Below are 6,831 nucleotides of genomic sequence, written 5' to 3'. Positions count from 1 at the left end.
GCAAAAGAAAAAAGCATGAGCCTGTAGACTTCAGGATCTACTCCATTCGTCTTAACAGTCTCACAAATCTGCAAAAACTCAATTAAAAACTAGTAAGGATCTTCAGATGGAAGTCCATGAAACTTGCAGTTCTGTTGCATTAGAGCAACTAATTGAGGTTTCAGCTCAAAATTGTTTGCTCCAATGGCAGGAATTGAGATGCTTCTTCCATCAAACTTGGACGTAGGTTTAGTAAAATCACCAAGCATCCTCCTTGCATTATTGTTGTTGGGTTCGGCTGCCATCTCCTTCTCTTGTTCAAAAATTTCAGAAAGGTTGCCTCTGGATTGTTGTAATTTAGCTTCTCTTAGTTTTCTCTTCAGAGTCCTTTCAGGTTCCGGATTAGCTTCAACAAGAGTGCCTTTTTCCTTGTTCCTGCTCATATGAAAGAGAAGAGAACTTAAAAAAGAAGAGGAATTCTCTTTGTCACAGTAAAGAGGTTCTTTATTATTGGTAGAAGAAAAAGGGAATAAAGAAAGGAGAATCCAAATACAAGGGTAAGGATAGGGGCAGTGATTTGAGATGAAGAGAGGTGAAGAGAAGTGTTAGTAAATAAATAAATAAATAGAAGAAGATGAGAGAGAGAATTCGAAAATTAATTTTGAAAAGGAGTTAATGATTTTCGAAAATTAAAGATGAGATATAATTAAAATTAAAATTTAAAACAATTAGTTAATTTAAAAAGAAGTTTGAAAAAGGGATGAGATATTTTCAAAAATTAGAGAGGGAAAAGTAGTTAGGTGGTTTTGAAAAAGATAAGAAACAAACAAAATGTTAATTAGTTAGTTGAAAAAGATATTAAAATCAAATTTGAAAGGATAAAAAGATAAGAAGTTAGATAAGATATTTTAAAATCAAATTTTTGAAAAAGATAAAATTTTGAAAAATATATGATATAAAAGATAAGATAAGATAGATTTAATTTTTAAAATTAAAATTAATTACTTGACTAACAAGAAACTAAAAGATATGATTCTAGAATTTAAAGATTGAACCTTTCTTAACAAGAAAGTAACAAACTTCAAATTTTTGAATCAATCACATTAATTGTTAGCATAATTTTCGAAAATAAAGATAAAATTAAGAAAAAGATTTTTGAAAAATATTTTTAAATTTTCGAAAATCATAAGATAAAAATGAAAAAGATTTGATTTTTGAAAAAGTTTTGAAAAGATAGGATTTTTAAAATTGAAAATTTGACTTGACTTGTAAGAAACAACTAATTTTAAAATTTTTTTGACTAAGTCAACTCAAATTTTCGAAAATTATGAGAACATTAAGGAAAAGATATATTTTTTATTTTTGAATTTTTAATTATGAGAGAGAAAAACATAAAAATGACTCACAACATGAAAATTATGAATCAAAACATATGATGCATGCAAAAACACTATGAATGTCAAGATGAACACCAAGAACACTTTGAAGATCATGATGAACATCAAGAACATATTTTTGAAATTTTTTTGATGCAAAGAAAACATACAAGACACCAAACTTAGAAATCTTTAATGCTTAGAAAATATGAATGCAAAGATGCACATGAAAAACAACAAAAGACACAAAACAAGAAAACATCAAGATCAAACTTAAAACACCATGAATGCATGAATTTTCGAAAAATGCAAGAATTTTTAAATCATCCAATTGACACCAAACTTAAAACATGACATAAGACTTAAACAAGAAACACAAAATATTTTTGGTTTTTATGATTTTATGATTTTTTTGTATTTTTATTATTTTTTCGAAAAATATTCTTTAGAAAAACGAAAATAAAGAAAAAATTTTTTGAAAGATTTTTGAAAACTTTTTTTTTGAAAATAGAATAAAAAGAAAATTACCTAATCTGAGCAACAAGATGAACTGTCAGTTTTCCATACTTGAACAATCCCCGACAACGGCGCCAAAAACTTGATATGCGAAATTGTGATCATCAACAATGGCTCCAAAGACTTGGTGCTCTCAAACATGAATCACACTTTGTCACAACTCCGCACAACTAACCAGCAAGTGTACTGGGTCATCCAAGTAATAAACCTTACGTGAGTAAGGGTCGATCCCACAGAGATTGTTGGTATGAAGCAACCTTTGGTCATCTTGTAAATCCCAGTCAGGCGGCTTTAACTAATTTAAGAGATTATTGGTTTTTCAAATAATAATAATAAATAAATAGAAAATAAAGATAAAGTTACTCATGTAATTCATTGGTGGGAATTTCAGACAAGTGTATGGAGGTGCTGTGCTCCTTCTGAATCTTTGCTTTTCTATTGCTTTTATCCAATCTTTGTCACTCTTTTCTATGGCAAGCTGTATGTAGGGCATCACTGTTGTCAATGGCTACATCCCATCCTCTCAGTGAAAATGGTCCAAATGCTCTGTCACAGCACGGCTAATCATCTGTCGGTTCTCGATCATGTTGGAATAGAATCCCTTGATTCTTTTGCGTTTGTCATCACGCCCAACAATCACGAGTTTGAAGCTCGTCACAGTCATTCAATTTCGGAATCCTACTCGGAATACCACAGACAAGGTTAGACTTTCCGGATTTCCATGAATGCCGCCATCAATTCTAGCTTATACCACGAAGATTCTGATTGAGGAATCCAAGAGATATGCGCCCGGTCTAAGATAGAACAGAAGTGGTTGTCAGTCACGCGTTTATAAGTGAGAATGATGATGAGTGTCACGGATCATCACATTCATCATGTTGAAGTGCAACGAATATCTTAGAATAAGAATAAGTCGAATTGAATAGAAAATAGTAGTAATTGCATTGAAACTCGAAGTACAGCAGAGCTCCACACCCTTAATCTATAGTGTGTAGAAACTCCACCGTTGAAAATACATAAGTGATAGAGGTTCAGGCATGGCCGAATGGCCAGCCCCCAAACGTGGTCAAAAGACTGAATAATACAATCCAAGATATGACTAATACAAAGGTAAAAAGTTCTATTTATACTAGACTAGCTACTAGGGTTTACAAAGGTAAGTAATTGATGCATAAATCCACTTCCGGGGCCCACTTGGTGTGTGCTTGGGCTGAGCTTGATCTATCCATGAGCTGAGGCTTCTCTTGGAGTTGAATGCCAAGTTGTAATGTGTTTTGGGCGTTCAACTCTGGTTCGTGACGTGTTTCTGGCGTTTGACTCCAGAATGTAGCATGAAACTGGCGTTGAGCGCCAATTTACGTCATCTAATCTCGAACAAAGTATAGACTATTATATATTGCTGAAAATCTCTGGATGTGTACTTTCCAAAGCCGTTGAGAGAGCGCCATTTGGAGTTCTATAGCTCCAGAAAATTCATTTCGAGTGCAGGGAGGTCAGATTCCAACAACATCAGCAGTCCTTTGTCAGCCTCCTATCAGAGTTTTGCTCAGGTCCCTAAATTTTAGCCAGAAAATACCTGAAATCATAGAAAAACACAAATCTCATAGTAAAGTCCAGAAATATGAATTTAGCATAAACACTAATGAAAACATCCCTAAAAGTAACTAGATCATACTAAAAACTACCTAAAAACAATGCCAAAAAACGTATAAATTATCCGCTCATCAACGCACGCAGCCCTATTCTTTTCTAAAGCCTTTTTTTTAAGTCTTTCATATTCTCAACAAGCTTGTAACCCTCCAAGATGTTATTTCACACTTATAAACCCCCAATTTTATCCTTTAAATCTTAAGTCAACGTAAAATGCCTAGTGATTGAGAGGAAGCTAGGGAAGGGGATAACTTATGGATGAAGAAAGGGGATATTATGATGAGTTATGATTAATGATGAGGATATGAGTTGTGGAAGAAGATAGCGGGATGATGTGTATGCCATGAGCCGAAGGGCTGCGTTTGTTAGTGAATTATGGCTGGTTGTGTATTATGCTGTGTTTGTTTGTTAATGAGTTGATGATGAATGTGGAGAATTCTTATAGTTGTTGAGAATTGTTAGTATTTTTTATGATTAATGATTATTAATGAGAATGTTATTGGTGATTGAATGAGGAGAATTATCTGTTAGAATGGAGTATGTATATGCATATGATTCAATGAGATAGAGGTGCCAGGTAAGAGGCGGTGGGAAATGACCACTCGCTCCAAGTATATGATTAAGAAGTGTAGAGATGTTGAGAATATATGGAAAATGAATTTATGAGTTAGTGATTATGAAGGAATTGGAATAATAAGGAAAATGGACTTGGATTTGATTGTTTTGTGCCTCCGGGTAAGACGCAGTAGTGTTACCCATTTGCTCCAGGTATGTATTGAGAATGAATGGATGAATAAACGAATGGAAATGGTAATGAAAGTATGTTTCTGTATGTGACTCCGGGTAAGATGCAGTGGTGCTATCCACTTGCTTCGAAAAGGCTGCTGGTAAGACACAAGGTTTGCGTTCTATTGCCGTTGCTCCGGCCGAAAGTGTAACACTGCCTGGGTAAGAGGCAGGGTAAAGTTGTCCCCTGCTCCGGGTACATGGGTAAGATGCAAGGGTTGAAGCGTTGTCCCACTTGCTTCGTGTTTGGTGTTCTGTCCAATGGTTAGCTACCGGGACATGTTTGGTTGGCTTTGCAACCGACATATGAGACTCATCAGCCACTAGGATAGGCATGCATCATATGCATTTATATGTCTTGTTTGGATTGCCTAAGTGATTGCATAACTAAATGCTACTTGACTATCTGCGTTATTTGAATACTATTTGTGATTTCTTTGTTTGTAATAATTATGTTTGTTACATTTGGTTCTATTGGTGGTTGGAAAGTTTGGAGGAATTGGAAAGGGGAAGCTTTAGATAGCTCTGGAGATCCTTAGTTAGTTTCCTATTTTTTATGGTTTAGCTATATTTTAAACTTTAATTATTTGTTGGAAGTTCAAGGATTGCCTTCGGCTTTCCCAGGACATTATATGTTAGATATGTGGGTATTGTTTCCATGCTGAGAACCTCTGGTTCTCACCCATGCAGATTTTGTGGATTTCAGATGCAGGACGTGAGGCTCCTCGCTGAGGCATGCTGGAGACTTCTCTTTTGGTGAAGATCCTTAGCTATTGGGATTATATTTTGGTTTATATACTTGTTTAGATGCTTATATTCTCCAATATTTTGGTATTATCTCCTCTTAGAGGATTAATTAAAAGTTCTATCCTTGTTGGATTTTTCTCAAAATCAATTGATAATTGGTAGTTGTTTCCACTTAGTTATCCTTTACTGAATAAAGGAAGGTCAAGTAAGTTAGAAGTCAACTTCTATTAACAAGTTCTAATCCTCTCCCTTGGGAAGGATTAGTGCCTGACTTGAACGCGTGGATTGAAATCTGCACGGATGACGCGAACGCGTAGATGACGCGAACGCGTAGATGACGCGTACGCGTGGTGAGGAAAAACGCTGGATGACGCGATCGCATGGATGACGCATACGCATGACATGCACGATCTGCAAAATTTGCAGAACCTGCTAGGAGCGATTTTGGGCCGCGTTTTGACCCAGTTTTTGGCCAGGAACACAGACTAATGCCGAGGAACATGCAGAGACTCAGGGGGGATTCTCATTAGTATATTTTTTAGTTTTTAGATCTGATTTCACTCCTCCCCTAGGTTTTCACACTACACATTCATAATTCTTAGAATTTTCATTTTGCTTTTGGATTTCGATATTGAGAAGAGTTGTTACCTCTGCCAAGACTTCGTCATTCTAGTTTGTTTTCTTACTTTTTACTTACTCTTTCATATCCTTAATTTGTCCAGAGTTACAATTGGATTATTTTTAGAGTTTATTAATATAAGAACTATTTTTATTTTTAATTGATCTTTTGATTATTGTTTATCATGTCTTTATTTATTTTCCCTTTTAATTTTATGAAGTCTACATTTATGATAATGGAGTAGTTTTCCAACTTGATTGGGAGTTGATTAAAAGGAGAACCTTGAGTTGGAATACTCAAGAGTCAAATTGTAATTGGATTTATTGTTGGTTGAATCTCTAGTCACTGACGCTAATCCTTCCCAAGGGAGAGGATTAGAACTTGTGAATAGAAGTTGACTTCCAACTTACTTGACCTTCCTTTATTCAGTAAAGGATAATGACGTGGCAGAAATTGGCAGATTAAGAAATTAATGTAAGAGATACGTTGCAAGTACAGTTCTTAACCAGCAAAAATCCACTTGTCAATTTAGAAAAGGTTGGCACAGAAATAGAATAAAAATACTGGGAGTATGAGTCCCAGGTCGTCTCCCAACGAGTTGCAAAAATATGTGCTGTTTTATTAATCAGAGGTTTTCCAAAATGTTTTTGACTTTGATAAACAGGAAATTAAATCAGAGAATTTATGTAATTCAAATAAAAGCCTTGACTGGGAGAAGATTAATCGGAAGTTCTATTCTTGTTAGATTTCTCTCAAGATCAATTGATAATTGAAGGTTGTTTCTACTTAATTATCCTTTACTGAGTAAAGGAAAGTCAAGTAAGTTGGAAGTCTACTTCTATTCACAAGTTCTAATCCTCTCCCTTGGGTAGGATTAGTGTTAGTGACTAGAGAACCAGCCAACAATAAACCCAATTACAATTTAGCTCTTGAGTGTTCCAACTCAAGGTTTTCCTTTTAATCAACTCCCAATCAAGTTAGAGGACTACTCCATTATCATTAATGTAAACTTCACAAAATTAGAAAGGGAAATAAAGAAAGACATGATAAACAATAATAAAAAAAGATCAATTAAAATTAAAAATGGTTCTTGTATTAATAAATTATAAAAATAATCCAATTGTAACTCTTAACAAATTAAAGGATATGAAAGAGTAA

Source organism: Arachis hypogaea, chromosome 9, assembly GCF_003086295.3.
Source record: "Arachis hypogaea cultivar Tifrunner chromosome 9, arahy.Tifrunner.gnm2.J5K5, whole genome shotgun sequence".
In the NCBI taxonomy this organism is placed as follows: domain Eukaryota; kingdom Viridiplantae; phylum Streptophyta; class Magnoliopsida; order Fabales; family Fabaceae; genus Arachis; species Arachis hypogaea.
This window is presented reverse-complemented; position numbering follows the sequence as displayed.